General features: G+C 33.5%; 1 protein-coding gene across 7 annotated transcripts in view; it reads left to right on the forward strand.

Annotated features, from left to right (window-relative positions):
* Positions 1–15,626, forward strand: part of ALMS1 (ALMS1, centrosome and basal body associated protein) — a 173,964-nt gene that overhangs the window by 74,187 nt on the left and 84,151 nt on the right. The window lies entirely within an intron of this gene.

Below are 15,626 nucleotides of genomic sequence, written 5' to 3' on the forward strand. Positions count from 1 at the left end.
TGGTATATATAATTGTGTTTTTCATACAGTTGTAGGTTTTTGAGATTCTTCTGTGTAATTGTACATAGCTTTAGTTTATTCCTTTTTATTTCTGTACGTATTCATTGTATCAATATAACATAGTTTATCCATTCTCTTGTGGGTAGGGCATTTGGTCTTCTATTATGAACAGTAATAGGGTATAATAATACCTGTCTTAATAGGGTTTTCGTATGGCTTACCTGAGATAATGCCTATAAAATACCTAGTAGAATGTGTGGTGTCTAGTTAGTACTCAGTAATTGGCACTTGCAGTTATTATTAATCCTGTAAAAATTGATATGGGTATCATATGTGTAGACTTTATAGCCTAATTCATAGTTTCTTAGAAAATTGTTCATATAGCATAATTATTTTGACTTATCAATTTTAGAAAAGTTTTTTTTAATTTGTTTATTTTAATTAGTTTCAAGTATACAGCACATTAGTTACACATCTACATAGTTCATAAAATGATCCCCTCAATTGCTCCCTCCCTCCCCTGGCCCTCCACTTAGCTGACATATTAATGCTAACTGCATTCCCTATGCCATGTTCCCCATCCCCGTGACCAACTATCAACTACTAATTTGTACTTCTTTAACCCTTCACCTCATTCTCCCAGCTTCCCAACCCTTCTTCCCTCTGTCCATCACCAAATTGTCAACTACATTTGTGAATCTGTTTTTGATTAGTTTGTTCTTTTTGTTCCTTAGACTCCACATATATGTGAAATCATATGGTATTTATCTTTCTCTGTCTGACTTAATTTCACTCAGCATAATAACCTCTAGGTCCATCCATGTCATTGCAAATGATAGGATTTCATTTTTTTTAATGGCTGAGATCTTGGCTATTGTAAATTGTGCCATCATGAATACTGGGGTGCATAGATCTTCACGAATTATTGTTTTGGTTTTCTTTGGATAAATACCCAGAAGTGCAGTTGCTGGCTCAAAAAGTATATTCATTTTTAATTTTTTGAGAAACCTCCATACTGTTTTCCATAGTGGCTATACCAATTTGCAGTCCCACCAACAATGTATGAGGGTTCCTTTTTCTCCACATCCTCGCCACCACTTGCTCTTTTTTGATTTATTGGTGATAGCCATTCTGACAGGTGTGAGGTGAAAAGGTTTTTACAAGTATAAATTAGATTGGATTTTAGGTTTACATATATGCTTGTGAAAAACAAAATTAACAAATAATAAAATAGATGATTAGTTACCTTAGCATTCTTTGTTTAAAGTATGTATTTTCCCGTGATCTTTATTTCCTTATTTCTTTAATCTTCATATGTTGATGTTTTCATACCCCCTCAGAAATCAAATTGCCTTTCTTTAGGTAGACTGTAGTTTGTATTCCTCTTAAAATAGAGTGTCCTGAATTAAATTAAGCCTAGAATTTCACATGTGATCTGACCAGCATGAAGTATATTTAGTAATTTTCTTTGCTGATGTTTTCTTTTATGATTTTTAATGTTCATATCATACTATGGCATGTAAAAAAGAAAGAAAGAAAAAAACATGAACTGCTGTCCAGATTTTTATTCTCATTTCTTGTGCATAATTCTTTTTTAATTCTGCTGTATCTTATTGATTTTATATCAATGTTCAAGCCTATTGAAATGATTTTATATTTTAATTAGGTCATCTATTATATTAAATATCTCTCCAGCTTTGTGGCATTTATTCAGTAAATATTTTTGTCCAAATATTTGATAAAAATGTTTAAAGACAAAGTTATCAGGGAAAAGTCTAAAATTTCTTGAATAAGATTTTCTAACTGGAGTAATTACCATGATATCATTCAACCTGCAGTTTACGTGTGTTATATTTGACTTCCTTCAATTTCTTATCTGAGTAATTATGAACTATAGTTTGTCAGGTATAACTTGGTCTTAGTGAACTCATGTTGGTCACAACTGTATATATATTTTTGGATGCTTTTTAATTTAAATATATGATCATTTCTCCTTAAAACTACTCTAAAAACAACTTTATGTAGGTATATAATATTCCATTTTATGATTATAAGACTTTAATCATTCCTCTATTGTTGGAAATTTACTTATTCATTCAAAAAATGCTTATTAGATACCTAACATTTGCCAGTCCATATGCCGAGGACATATCACTGAAGAAAATAGACAAAAATTCCTTCCTTACATTCAAGTGAGAGGGTACAGATAGCAACCAAATAAATAATTAAACTGTATAATATTTCAGTTGGTAAGATGCCAAGGAAACAAAGCAGAATGGTCAAGGAATGCCCTGACAAGGAAATATTGGATCAAATATCTAAAGATGGTACAGGAGCAAGCCATTTGGATATCAGTAGCATTCCAGACAAAAATAGCATGTACAAAATCCCTGATGTTAGAGGGTGCCTGGTGTGTTAAAGGATAGTAAGGAGGCCTGTCCTTACTAAAGATAGTAATGTTCAAGATAATTGGAGAGAGACACTAAAAGAGAGAAGATTGAATTGTGGAGGGCAGTAGTTCTTATCAGGGACAGTAAATGCCTCCCAAAGGCATATTTTAGAAATTTATGTCTGTTGTTTTAGTCATCACATAATGGAGGGTTGCTTCTGGAAGGTAGTAGATAGGTGTCAGAGATATTAGAAGTCTTGCAATACAGAAGAAAGTCTTGCACAATGAAGAGTTTTTCCTTATCACATGCAACATTTAAAATTCATTTCTGTAAAAAACCTGTTTTAATTATTTCAATGTTTCATTTCATTGTCATGCTTTTTAGGTGGTTTTACTGTAGAACATTTCTTGTTTTTCCTTGTCTTTCATCACTTTGACATTTTTGAAGAGTACAGCCCAGTTACTTTGTAGAATGTCCCTCAAAGTGAATTTGTCTGATGTTTTGTCACAATTAGATTCAAGTTTGATTTTTCTGTAGAAACACAACAGAAGTAATGATGTACTTTTCCTGTTGTATCATATCAGGAGATGCATTATGTTCATTTGTCTTAATACTGACAATGTTAGCTTGTACCACTAAATTAAGATGGTATCTTAATAAAAAGGTAAGTTTTCTCCACTTTAAAGTTAATTTATAAGTGTGTCTTATATATCAATCAATAAATAACAAGTATGAGGGAGAGATACTTTGAGACTATGTAAATATCTTGTTATTAAACTTTAACCTAATTTAGTGTCTGTTGATGATTTGAACTGAATCATTAATAAGCTGCAATATAGAGATTGAAAAAATTTGTTTAGCATTTCTTTAACATTTATTACTTGGAATTCTAAGAGTTTTCCATTATTCTCCCCATATATTATATCAGCATGGACTCTTGGATTTTTCTTTTACTCAAAGGGTATAACCTATTGCTACTGTTGTTTATTTTGATACTTAAATTATCCCACACTGCCAGTGAGAGCCCTTTTAAGTTGGCTGCTGTGTAGTTTTGATATATCTCCATTATTCTTGGAGCACCTACTTAGAAGAAGATATTCCAAGCAAATCTTTTATTTTCTCTTCACCAGCCCTGAAATCAGACATTTCTCCAAAGGGCCCCTATTCCTTTTAGAAGAGGCTGGTATGTAGAAGCCAAGATCTGTATGCTAGGTGTGCTTACTGATCTTGTGATGCTATTGCATTTAGGCATCCTCAGCAGATAGTTTGTATATACATAATTATACACACATTCCCTGCCCCCCCCGTTCTCTTATTTATCAATATTAAAAAACCATTAGAACTGTCAGTGTACACTGGTACGAACGTTGAGTTCCATTTCAGTACCATTGGCATAGTCTAGCCTTTCCTCTTTCTATATTTGTAACTCACTTCCTTGATAGTGAGAAACTTGGCTTTCATTATCCTTAATATATTTACCTATTTGCTTAAACTCCCCTGTATGTTTCTCCCTTGGCCTCAGCAATCATAGTAGCCTCAACAGGTCAGGTTTCTTTCATAGTCTCAAGTCCCATTCCCAACCCATAAGTTTTGTATGTAATACCATTATCATTATACCATATCGAATATTTTTAAATTTTCATTAATATCTTCCAACAATAAAAGACATAATGTAGTAGGATATTTTCAATATGCTGAAAAAAAGTATCTACCTAGAATTCTATGCCCAGTGAAAATCTCTTTCAAGAATGAGGCAAAGTATGAGCACACAGTGTAAACATATATGCCTTACTGTTAAAATGTACAGCTGAAACTTATTGGATTTCTTTAACCAATGTCAGCATAAAAAAATTAAAAAAAAAAAATGAGGCAAAATAAAATGATTTTAGACAAAAGCAGTTTTTCATCATTTAACATGATTCTAAGTGGTGTACCTCAGTCAGATTGTAGAAAAATGACCCCAGATGGAAAATTTGTGATGTAGGAAGGATTAAAGAGCAAAGGAGGTGTTTTGTAAATATGCAGATAAATGTAACCAAAAACTAAATGTATAAAACAAACATAACAGAATTTTCAGGTCTGAGATAAAGCATGATATAAAATTAAATTATAGGACAATATCTTTTAGATTGGAAGCTGTGTAAATGGAGTTAAATTGTTCTAAATTCCTTAATTGTTCATGAGGAGGGTAGGCATATTGTTTACTTTAGATTAATAAATAATGTGTTATAATTTCTAGGATAATTGTGTCTCCTATATCATTCTCAAAATTAATTTAAGATGGATCATAGACCTTAATGTGAAAGGTGAAACAAGAAAGCTTCTTGAAGAAAATCTCTTAATGATGTTGAGATAGACAAATATTTCTTAAGTAGGATAGAAAAGTCACTACCGTAAAAGAAAGGATTGGTATATTGCTCTTCATGAAAGTTAAAAACATTTGGTCATCAAAAGGCACCATGAAGAGTAAAAAGTCAAGCCATAGAGTGGAAGATATATTTATTTGTAATACATATATTTGACAAAAGACTTAAATCCAGAATATATAAACAACTACATACAAATCACTTCTCCTCCCCCGCCCAGACTTCAAAGGCTGCTTCACAAAGGAAGATATCCAAGTAGCCAATAAGCATTTGAAAAGATTCTCAATGTAATGGCCTTTCAGAGTAATGCATATTAAAACTATAATGAAATTCTGCTTCATACTAACAAGTCACTAAAGTTAAAAGGAGAGTAATACTAAATATTGGTTAAGGTGTAGAGCAAATGAAATAATCATATAATTCTGATAAGAGGATAAATTGGTACAATATTTTTTTAATTAAATTTTTTAATTGAGGTAACACTGGTTAACATTATATAAGTTTCAGGTGTACATCATTATAATTCGATCTCTGTATACATGATAGCGTGTTCACCACCAAAAGTCCAGTTTCCATCTGTCACCATATATTAACTCGCTTTATCTATTTCATCCTCCCTCCAGCTCTTTCTCTTGGTAATCACCACTCTGTTGTCTGTGGCTGTGAGTTTGTTTTTGTTGTTTTATTTGTTCATTTGTTTCTTTTTTGTTTTATATTCCACATGAGTGAAATCATACAGTTTTTGTCTTTTTCTGACTTATTTCATTTAGTATAATGCCCTTAAGATTCATCAGTGTTGTTGCAAATGACAGTGTTTCATCTTTTTATGACTAAGTAGTATTCCATTGTGTGTGTGTGTTCATGTGTGCGTGTACCACATCTTTATCCATTTGTCTGTTGATGGGCACTTAGGTTGTGGCCATATCTTGGCCATTGTTAATAATGCTGCATTGAACATAGGAGTATATATATCTTTTTAAATTAATGTTTTCATATTCTTTGGATAAATACCCAGAAAAGGAATTGTTAGATCATATTGTAATTCTATTTTGAACTCTTTGAGGGATCTTACTGGTTTTCCTAGTGGCTACACCAATTTATATTCCCACCAACAGTGCACGAGGGTTCTCTTTTCTCAGTACCCTCTCCAGTACTCGTTATTTCTTGCTTTTTGATAATAGCCATTCTAATAGCTGTGAGATAATATCTCATTATGGTTTTGATTTGCATTTACCCAACCATTAGTGATGTTGAACATGTTTTCTTGTTCATATATCTTCCTTGGAAAGATGTCTATTTATGTCCTCTGCCCAGTTTTTAATTAGGTTGTTTGTTTTCTTGTTGTTGAGTTGTGTGGGTTCTTTATATATTTTTGATTTTAACCCTTTATTGGAAATATCATTTGCAAATATCTTCCTAATCGGTTTGGTTTCCTTTTCATTTTGTTGATGGTTTCTATTGCTGTGTAGAAGCTTTTAGGTTTGATATGGTCCCATTTGTTTATTTCTGTTTTTGTTTCTCTTGCCTTTGGAATTAAATTTACAAAAACTCCACTAAGACCAGTGTCCAGAAGCTTTATGCCTACGTTTTCTTTTATGTATTTTATTGTTTCAGGTCTTATATTTAAGTCTTTCATTCATTTCGAGTTAATTTTTGTGTAGAATGTAAGATAGTGGTCTAGTTTCTTTCTTTGGATATGGCTGTCCAGTTTTTCCAACATTTTATTGAAGAGACTTTCCTTTCTTTGTTGTTTATTCTTAGCTCCTTTCTCATAAATTAGTAGTCCATATATGTATGGGTTTATTTCTGGGTTTTCAATTCTGTTTTGTTGGTCCGTATCTGTTTTTCTGCCAATACCATACTGTTTTGATTACTGTACCTTTGTAGTATAGTTTGAAATAAGGGGGTGTAATACACCCAGCTTTATTGTTCTTTCTTAGGGTTGCTTCAGCTATTCAGGGTCTTTTGTGGTTCTATATAAATTTTAGGATTTTTTGTTCTATTTCTATACCTTAAAATGTTTTTGTTTTTTGTTTTTTGTTTTTTTATAAATGTTGTATCTTGTCACATGCTTTTTCTGTACCTATTGATAGAATCATATGATTTTTATCCTTTATTTTGTTAATATAGTGTATCACATTGATTGATTTGCAGAAGTTGAACCATTCTTGCATCCCTGGAGTGAATCCCACTTGATTGTAGTGTATGATCCTTTTAATGCATTGTAGTGATTTGTTGAAGATTTTCACATCTATGTTTATCAGAGATAATGGCCTGTAATTTTCTTTTTTTCTTCATTGCCCTTTCCTGATATTATGGGAATGTTGGCTTTGTGAAATGAGTTAGGGAGCATTTCCTCCTCTTTGATTTTTTGGAAGAGTTTGAGAAGGATGACTATTAAACCATTTTTGAATATTTGTTAGATCACCAGTGCCGTCATCTGGTCCTGCCTAGACTTCTGTTTTTTGGGAGGTTTTTGATTACTCTTTCATTTTCCTTAGTAGTAGTAATCAGTCTGTTCACATTCTCCATTTTTTTCATGATTCAATCTAGGAAGATTGTATGAGTCTAACAATTTGTCCATTTTAAGTTTTCCAATTTGGTGTTGTATAGCCTTTCATAGTATTCTTTTAAGATCCTTTGTATTTCTTGGGTATTCATTGTAGCTTCTCTTTCATTTCTGATTTTATTTATTTGGGTCTTCTGTTTTTCCTTGGTGAGTCCAGCTAAAGGCTTATCAATTTTGTTTATCTTTTTAAAGAAATAGGTCTTAGTTTCATTAATCTTTTCTATTGTCTTTTTAGTGTCTTTTATTTTTGCTCTGATTTTTATTATTTTCTTTCTTCTACTGACTTTGGGCTTCCATTTTTTTTTTTTTTTCTACATAGTTATAATGTAATGGTAGGTTGTTTACTGGGATTTTTCTTGAGGGTAGGCCTATATTGCTATAAATTTTCCTTGTGGTACCACTTTTGCTGCATCTCAAAGGTTTTTGTGTTTTCTTGTGTGTTATATTTTCATTTCTCTCTATGTATCTTTTGATTCCTGTATCTTTTGATTTCTATTTTTATTTCTTCATTGACCCAATAGTTGTTCATTAGTGTGTTTTTTAATCTCCACATATTTGTGATTTTTCCAGCTTTCTTCTTTTAGTTGATTTCTAGTTTCATACCATTGTGGACAGAAAAGATGCTTAATATGATTTCAGTCTTCTTACATTTATTGAGACTCGTTTTATGTCTCACTGTGGACTATTTATGAGAATCTTCCATGTGCACTTGAGAAGAATGTGTTTTCTTTTGCTTTTGGGTGGAAAGTTTTGTAAATATTAAGTCCATCTGATACAATGTGTTATTTAAGCCCGATGTTTCCTTGTTGACTTTCTGTCTGGATGATCTATTCATTGGTATAAGTGAGGCGTTAAAGTTGTCTACTATTGTTTTGATGCATATTTTAGGTCTCTTAGTAGTTGTTTGATATATTTTGATGCTACTAAGTGTTGGGTGTTTATATGTTAATGTTAATGTTATGTCTTGATGACTTGTCCCCTTTATCATTATAAAATGGCTTGATGTCTATCTTGTCTGTTATAAGTATGGCTATACCTTCTTTCTTTCTGGATACCCTTTGCCTGGAGTATCCTTTCACATTGAGCTTATAATTGTCTTTGGAGCTGAGATCGGTCTCTTGAAGAGAGCATATATTTGGGTCTTATTTATTAATCCATTCACCTGCTCTGTACCTTTTGATTGGTGAGTTCAGTCCATTTACATTTAGAATGATTATTGGTACAATATTTTTTAAATCTAAATTTAGCATTATCTAATAAAGGTAGACTTATGTGTGCCTTAAGACACTACAGTCCTACTTCCAGGTATGTGCTCAAGTGACATCAGTGTGTATATTCACCAAAAGACATGGTCAAATGTAATCGTAGTAGCCAAAAACTGAAAACAATGTGAATGTCCATCAAGAATAGAGTAGATGAATCAATTGCGATTTATTCATACAGTGGAATTCTTCATAGCAATAGAAAAGAACAAACTACTGCTGTCTCAACAACACTGAAGGATTTCACATGTTTAGCAAATGAGTCACACAGAATAAGTCCATTTCTATGAAATTCAAAAACAGGCAAACTAATCTAATTTTGAATAAAGTAAGAGTAATGGTTACCTCTGGTAGGGACAGGTGGGTGATATGACTGGGCAGAGAAACAAGAGGTCTTCTCAGGCATAAGAGGTGTTGTATATTTGGATTTGGGTGGCATTTACACACATATAAAAATTATCAAGCTTTCAGTTCAGATTTATGTACTTTACTGAATACCTGTTATACATTAATAAAAAACATAGAACAAGAGAGACGAGTTGAGATCACAGATAGCTTTAAATAAGATAACAATTTCTTATAGCAGCAATAACTAAAAGTATGAAGAGATGAGTCTAACAAAAGATATATAAGATCTTTATTGGAGAATATTAAAATTCTACTGAGTCATGAAAGAAGAACTAAGTAAATAGAAAGACATTGTATGTATTAAAAGGAAGATTATTTAGGTCGCACAGGCTGCTTCAAAGAATCAAGGCATGGATTTAAAAAATTTTTAATTGTGGTAAAATACACATAGTATAAAATTTACCATCTTAACCATTTTAAAGTACATGGTTCACTGTTATAAAGTACATTCATATTGTACAACCATCATCGCCATACATACAGAACTCTTTTCATCTTGCCAAAATGAAATTCTACCCATTAAACTATTTCTCTCCATTCTACCCTACCCTCAGCCCCTGGCAATCACCATTCTACTTTCTGTCTGATTTTAATTAAGTACCTCATATAAGTGGAATCATATAATATTTGACTTTTTATGATTGGTTTATTTCATTTAGCATAATGTCTTCAAGATTTATATATGTCATAGCATATGTCAGAATTTCCTTAAAGCGAGTCCCTTGGAGATAGCGTATAGGTGAACCTCCCTGCCCCCCCACCCATTCTGCCAATTTCTGTTTGATTAGAGAGTTTAATCCTTTACTTTCAAAGTAATTGCTGATAGTCAGAGCTAGTTCTGTCATTTTATTTTTTTTGCTATGTTAAATAATTGATTTTCATGTACAAGTGCAGTGCCAAATCATTAAGATTATTTATCTTACTGACCTCTAGTCCACAAAAGTGCAGAGGATAAGAAATTACATTTTGTAGGCTTCTAAACACACCTTCTTACATTGCTTTTGGCACAAACTATTAAGATCATTTTGACCCCTCTCAGGCTATGAAAACAAAATCTTATTTGTATTTAAAAATTTACTGACTCCTCAGCAGGATATTGTTTCCTTGCTTTCTCTTTTTTGTTTGGTAACTTATGAAGATAGGAAAAATTTGAAGTTAATAATTTATATCATCATGGTATATGGACTAATAACTCAAGTTTATAAGAAAACCATAAACTTAAGAGTAAATATAAAACAATCCAAATGAAGAAAGTAATACAAAAGAAATTATTAAACCCAGAATTAATTAGTGAACTAAAAAAAAATAAAATAAAATTGGACATTAAAACTTAGTGTTGAATCTTGGAAAGATTCTGAATCAATAGGCAACCACTAGCTAACAGGAAGGTTACAAAAAAAAAAAAATAGAATGTTATAAATGAAAAGGAGTGGGCTAAATTATGAGAAATTTTGAAATCATAAGAGAATATACCGTGTACGTCTTTCCTTGTTAAATTTAATGTTTTCATGAAGTGGCTGAATTTTCAAGGGCTATGTAAACAAATTTTGAGTAGATTGAACATGAACAAGGTAGAAAATTCTTGTTGGTCAGAGATTTAACTTCTAAGAAAAGTATCTGACTTATTAGGTAATATTATGGGTGTGATATTGACATTGTAGTTATTTGGTAGGTTAATATTCCTGTTTTTAGGAGATGCGGAGGTGAATTATTAGGTCATATCCCAATGTCTGTGTAGAGATATAAAGCTGATAGGGAAACTGTTCTACAGTTGTTGAATCATTGTAGAAGGAATTCAGATGTTTATTTTAATATTCTATACACTAGGAACAATAGACTATTTTTTGAGCTGTTTTACGTTCACAGCAAAATTGAAAGAAAGATAAGGCCCAACACATGCATTTTCTCCACCATTATCAACATCTCCCACCAGAGTGGTACATTTGTTGCAATTGATGAACCTACACTGATACATCATAATCACCCAAGTCCATCCTTTACATAAAGATTCATTCCTGATATATATACTCTGTGGGTTTGAACAATATATTAATGACATATATCCATCATTATAATATCATACAGAGTATTTTCACCATCTTAAAGTTCCTTTGTAGTCTGTCTATTCAGTTCTACCACCTGGCCACCCCCACTGCACCCACTGATTTTTTTTTTTTTAATTTATGTTTTTTATGGTAACATTGGTTAATGAAATCCAATAAGTTTCAGCTGTACTCATTAACAATAAGGCATATATATATTTACACTGTGTGTTCACCTCCCATAGTTAGATTTCTTTCTGTCACCACGTATTTGACCCCCTTTATCCTATCTACCTCCCCACTTCTGGTAACCACTAGTCTATAGTCCCTGTCCATAAGTCTCTATTTGTCCTGTTCATTTGTTGCTTTTAGGTTTATATCCCACATATAAGTGATGTCATGTGATTTTCAGCTTTTTCTCTCTGGCTTATTTTGCTTAGCATGATTATCTCGAGGTCCATCTATGTTGTTGCAAATGGCCGTATTTCATCTCTTCTCATGGCTGAGTAATATTCCATTGCATATATGTACCACAGCTTCTTTATCCAATCATCTATCGTAAGACACTTCAGTTGCTTCCATGTCCTGGCCACTGTGGATAATGCTGCTATGATAATCAGTGTACAAATATCTTATCGGATATGGGTTTTCAAGTCTTTGGGGTAAATACCCAGTAGAAGGATTACTGAATCATATGATAGATCAATTCTTAGTTTTTTGAGGAACCTCCATACTGTTTTCTGTAGTGGCTGTACCAAGTTGCAGTTCCACTCGTCTTTTTTACTGTCTCCTTACTTTTTTTGCCTTTTCAACAATGTACACTGTACATACAGTACTATTTGTATATTGGAATCATATATAGTATGTATCCTTTTCAGATGGACTTCTCTTGATTAGTGATAATATTTAAGGTTCTTCCATACTTTTTCCTGGTTTGATAGCTCATTTCTTCGTAGCACCGAATAGTATTCCATTGTCTAGGTGTACCATAGTTTATTTATCCATTCACCTACTAAAGGACGCCTTGGTTGCTTTCAGGTTTTGGCAATTATGAATAAAGCTGCTGTGAGTTTTGTAAGAAACTGCCAAACAGTCATAAAGTGGCTGTACCATTTTGCATTTCTACCAACGACAAATTGGAGTTCCTGTTCTCCACATCCTTGTCAGCATTTGGTATTGTCAGTGTTATGGATTTTGGCCATTCTAGTAGGTATGTAGTGATATCTCATTGTTATTTTAATTTGCAGTTTGATAATTTCATAATAGATAATGTAGAGCATCTTTTCATATATGCCTGTGTTCCAGCCATATATCATCTTTGGTGAGATATCTGTTCAGATCTATTGCCCAGTTTCTAATTGGGTTGTTTTGTATGGTTGAGTTGTAAGAGTTACATGTATATTTTAGATAAAAGTTCTTTATCAGATGTGTCTTTTGCAGATATTTTCCCCCAGTCTGTGGCTTGTCTTTTTACTGTCTTGACATTACGTTTCACAGAACAGAAGTTTTTAATTTTAATGAGTCCAGCTTATCAATTACTTTTTTCAAGGATTGTGCCTTTGATATTGTATCTAAAAATTCATTATATCCAAGGTCATCTATGTTATCATGTAGGAGTTTTGTAGTTTTGCATTTGCATGTAGGTCTGTGATCCATTTTCAGTTAATTTTTGTGAAAGGTTTAAGGTCTGTATCTAGATTCATATTTTGCATGTGGATGCTCAGTTGATGATCCAGCACCATTTGTTTAAAAGACTACCTTTGTTCTGTTATATTGCCTTTGTTCCTTTTTCAAAGATCAATTGGCTATAATTAGTGGGTCTGTTTGTGGGCTTTGTTATGTTACAGTGATCTGTTTCTCTATTCTTTCACCAATATCACATTGTCTTGATTGCTGTAGCTTTATAGTAAGTCTTGAAGTCAAATAGTATTGGTCCTCCAACTTTTTTCTTTTCCTTTAATATTGTGTTGACTATTCTGGGTCTTTTGCCTCTCTATATAAACTTCAGTATCAGTTTGACAATATCCACAAAATAACTTGCTGTGATTATGATTGAATTGCATTGCCAATCTATAGATCAAGTTGGAAGGAACTGAAGATCTTGACAGTATTAGGTTTTCAGTTCATAAACATGGAATATCTGTACATTTATTTAGTACTTCTTTTGATTTTTGGGTTCTTACAAGATTTTTTCTTTATCTTTGATATTCTGTACTTTAACAACGTTTTACCTAGGTGTAGTTTTTTTGCGTTTATTCTGAACTTCCTGGATCTGTATTTTGGTGTCTGGCATTTATTCGGGTGAAATTCTTAGTTATTGTTGTTTTGAATATTTCTTGTTTCTTTTTTTCTTCTCTTTTAGTATTCCCATTGCCTTATGTTATATCTTTTGTAGTTGTCCCAGAGTCCTTTGACGTTCATTCTTTGTTCTCTTTGCTTTTCAGTTTTAGAGGTTTTTTATTGAGATATCCTGAAGTTCAAGGTTCTTGCCTTGGCCATGGCTAGGCTACTAATGAACCCATCAAAGGCATTCTTCATTTCTCTTACAGTGTTTTTGATCTCTAGCATTTCTTTGTCATTCATTCTTAGGATTTTCATCTCTCTGCTTACATTGTCTTTGTGTTCATGCATGCTGTCTTAGGGTCCTTAGCATATTAATCATAGCTGTTTTAAATTCCTGGCCCAATAATTACAATTAAATTCCTGCCATGTCTGGTTTTGTACTTGCTCTGTCTCTTCAGACAGCTTTTTTTTTTTTTCCTTTGTAGTATGCTGTGTTGTGGGGCTTGTAGCTGGTATATTAAATTAAGAATATGCAGCTTATAACCTCTTGAATGAGGGAGCACAAGCTGCCTACATAGGGTTGGTAAATAGCTTTCTCAGCATCTGAGCTCCCACTTTGGGGAAATGAAAACCCTGTGGTCATTTTGATTGAAGACACAGTTTCGAATATACTCACACAAAAAAAAGTCACAAAATTTATTACTTACAGATCCCAGAAGTGTGAGGGGTGGAGTGCATTAAGCTGAGGGAAGGGCAGTCCTCTGTCCAGGAGGTAGAGAGCAGGGTAGCAAGCATATATTACTTATAAGGTGGTTGAGGCAGAGGTCACTAACTTTTCGCAGGCTCAGCTCTAAGAGATTATTTGAAAAGATGCCCCAGAAAAAAACAAAGAGGGAACTTTTTTTGTGGTGGGTATCCTAAACTCAGGTCCTTATCTAACTGTCCATACTCTAGGTGGGAGCAGGGTTGTCATACTGTAAAATGCCTAGGCAGCAACTCAAAATAGCTGTTTTCTCATCACAATTGACCCTGTGATGCCTAGGCATTAGTCTTTAGGGAAAATCATAGGCACTGTCTGGATGTTGGAGATATTAAAAGCTACTGGCAGGGTTTTGGTCACCTAGGATATGAAACATTTGAGCAAAGCAAAAATGCCAATCAAGAACATCAGTAGGTAAATGATAGTTTGAAATCCTGCTGTAATCATCAACCCCATTTCTTGAGAACCAGCCAAGAAAATAAAGCCCATGGATAAGGTTAAGGTAGGTATTTGATTAAAAACTTGGGTGAGATTATGGAATACTTGTACCTGTTAAGCCATCTTTTATAAGTTTGTCTGATTTTGTCCAGAATTATTAATATACATGTAGCAGATGATGCCCTTTACAGCCAATATGTAAAGCTAAACAGTTATTTGAAACCATCTGCACTGAAGAATCATGTAGTTGTATTAGTCTTGGCTTTGGTAATATGTTTAGACAATGTGGTTGACAGATTAGTTATTTGCCTTCATTTGTTCTTGTGTGCTTGTGGTGGTGCCTAACCCAGTTCCTCTGAAGGATAGTAGTAGACCTACTTCAAAGATAATGGGGATGAATACCACACACTCTTGATGTGAGGAGCAGAAAGAAATGAATTTAGGGCCCTGTTTAGTGATTTGTATGAAGGTAGTCTCAGGGAGACTAAAGTGCATTGGTATGAACTTATAGGACTCCTCAGGGGCTAGCAAGGAGGTTGAGGGAAATAGAAGTGCACATTATGGAGAACCACAAATATGTGGTGGATCCAGGGCACTGGACCCACAGTAGATACTGTTTGATTGGGAAAGTTGACATAATTTGTGATTTCCCCTGGGCAGCTGTGCTGCACGGCTCAATGCTGTGGGGATGTGCTTCTTGGGACAAGGTGTGGATCATATTCTTTCTTGTGGTATTCTTGCCTGGACAGATTTGGAGGATTATAAAGAGCATGTGGGGGCTCCTACCAGGTGCCACATACTGTATGGTAAGTGTCCTCCTGCATTGGAGCAGTTGAGCACTGTAGAGGTTTGCTGGGCAGGCCACAGGGGTGCATGGGGTGCTATCTGTTGGGCAAATGGAGACAGGGTCAGTGAAAGCTGGGTAGGCCACTAACTCAGGAATATATTTATGTTGATCCTGGTAACATGCCCAGTTACAGTGATCGAAAAAAATGAGCTTTGGTTTCTGCTCATTGTATAAGGATATTAGGCTTGCTGTGATCTGTTGAAAGTCAGCCCTTGACACAAGGGTTTGAAGAGGGGGAAAAAAGAAGAAAAATTATGACTA

The sequence above is a fragment of the Pteropus alecto genome, unplaced genomic scaffold, assembly GCF_000325575.1.
Source record: "Pteropus alecto unplaced genomic scaffold, ASM32557v1 scaffold100, whole genome shotgun sequence".
Taxonomy (NCBI): Eukaryota; Metazoa; Chordata; class Mammalia; order Chiroptera; family Pteropodidae; genus Pteropus; species Pteropus alecto.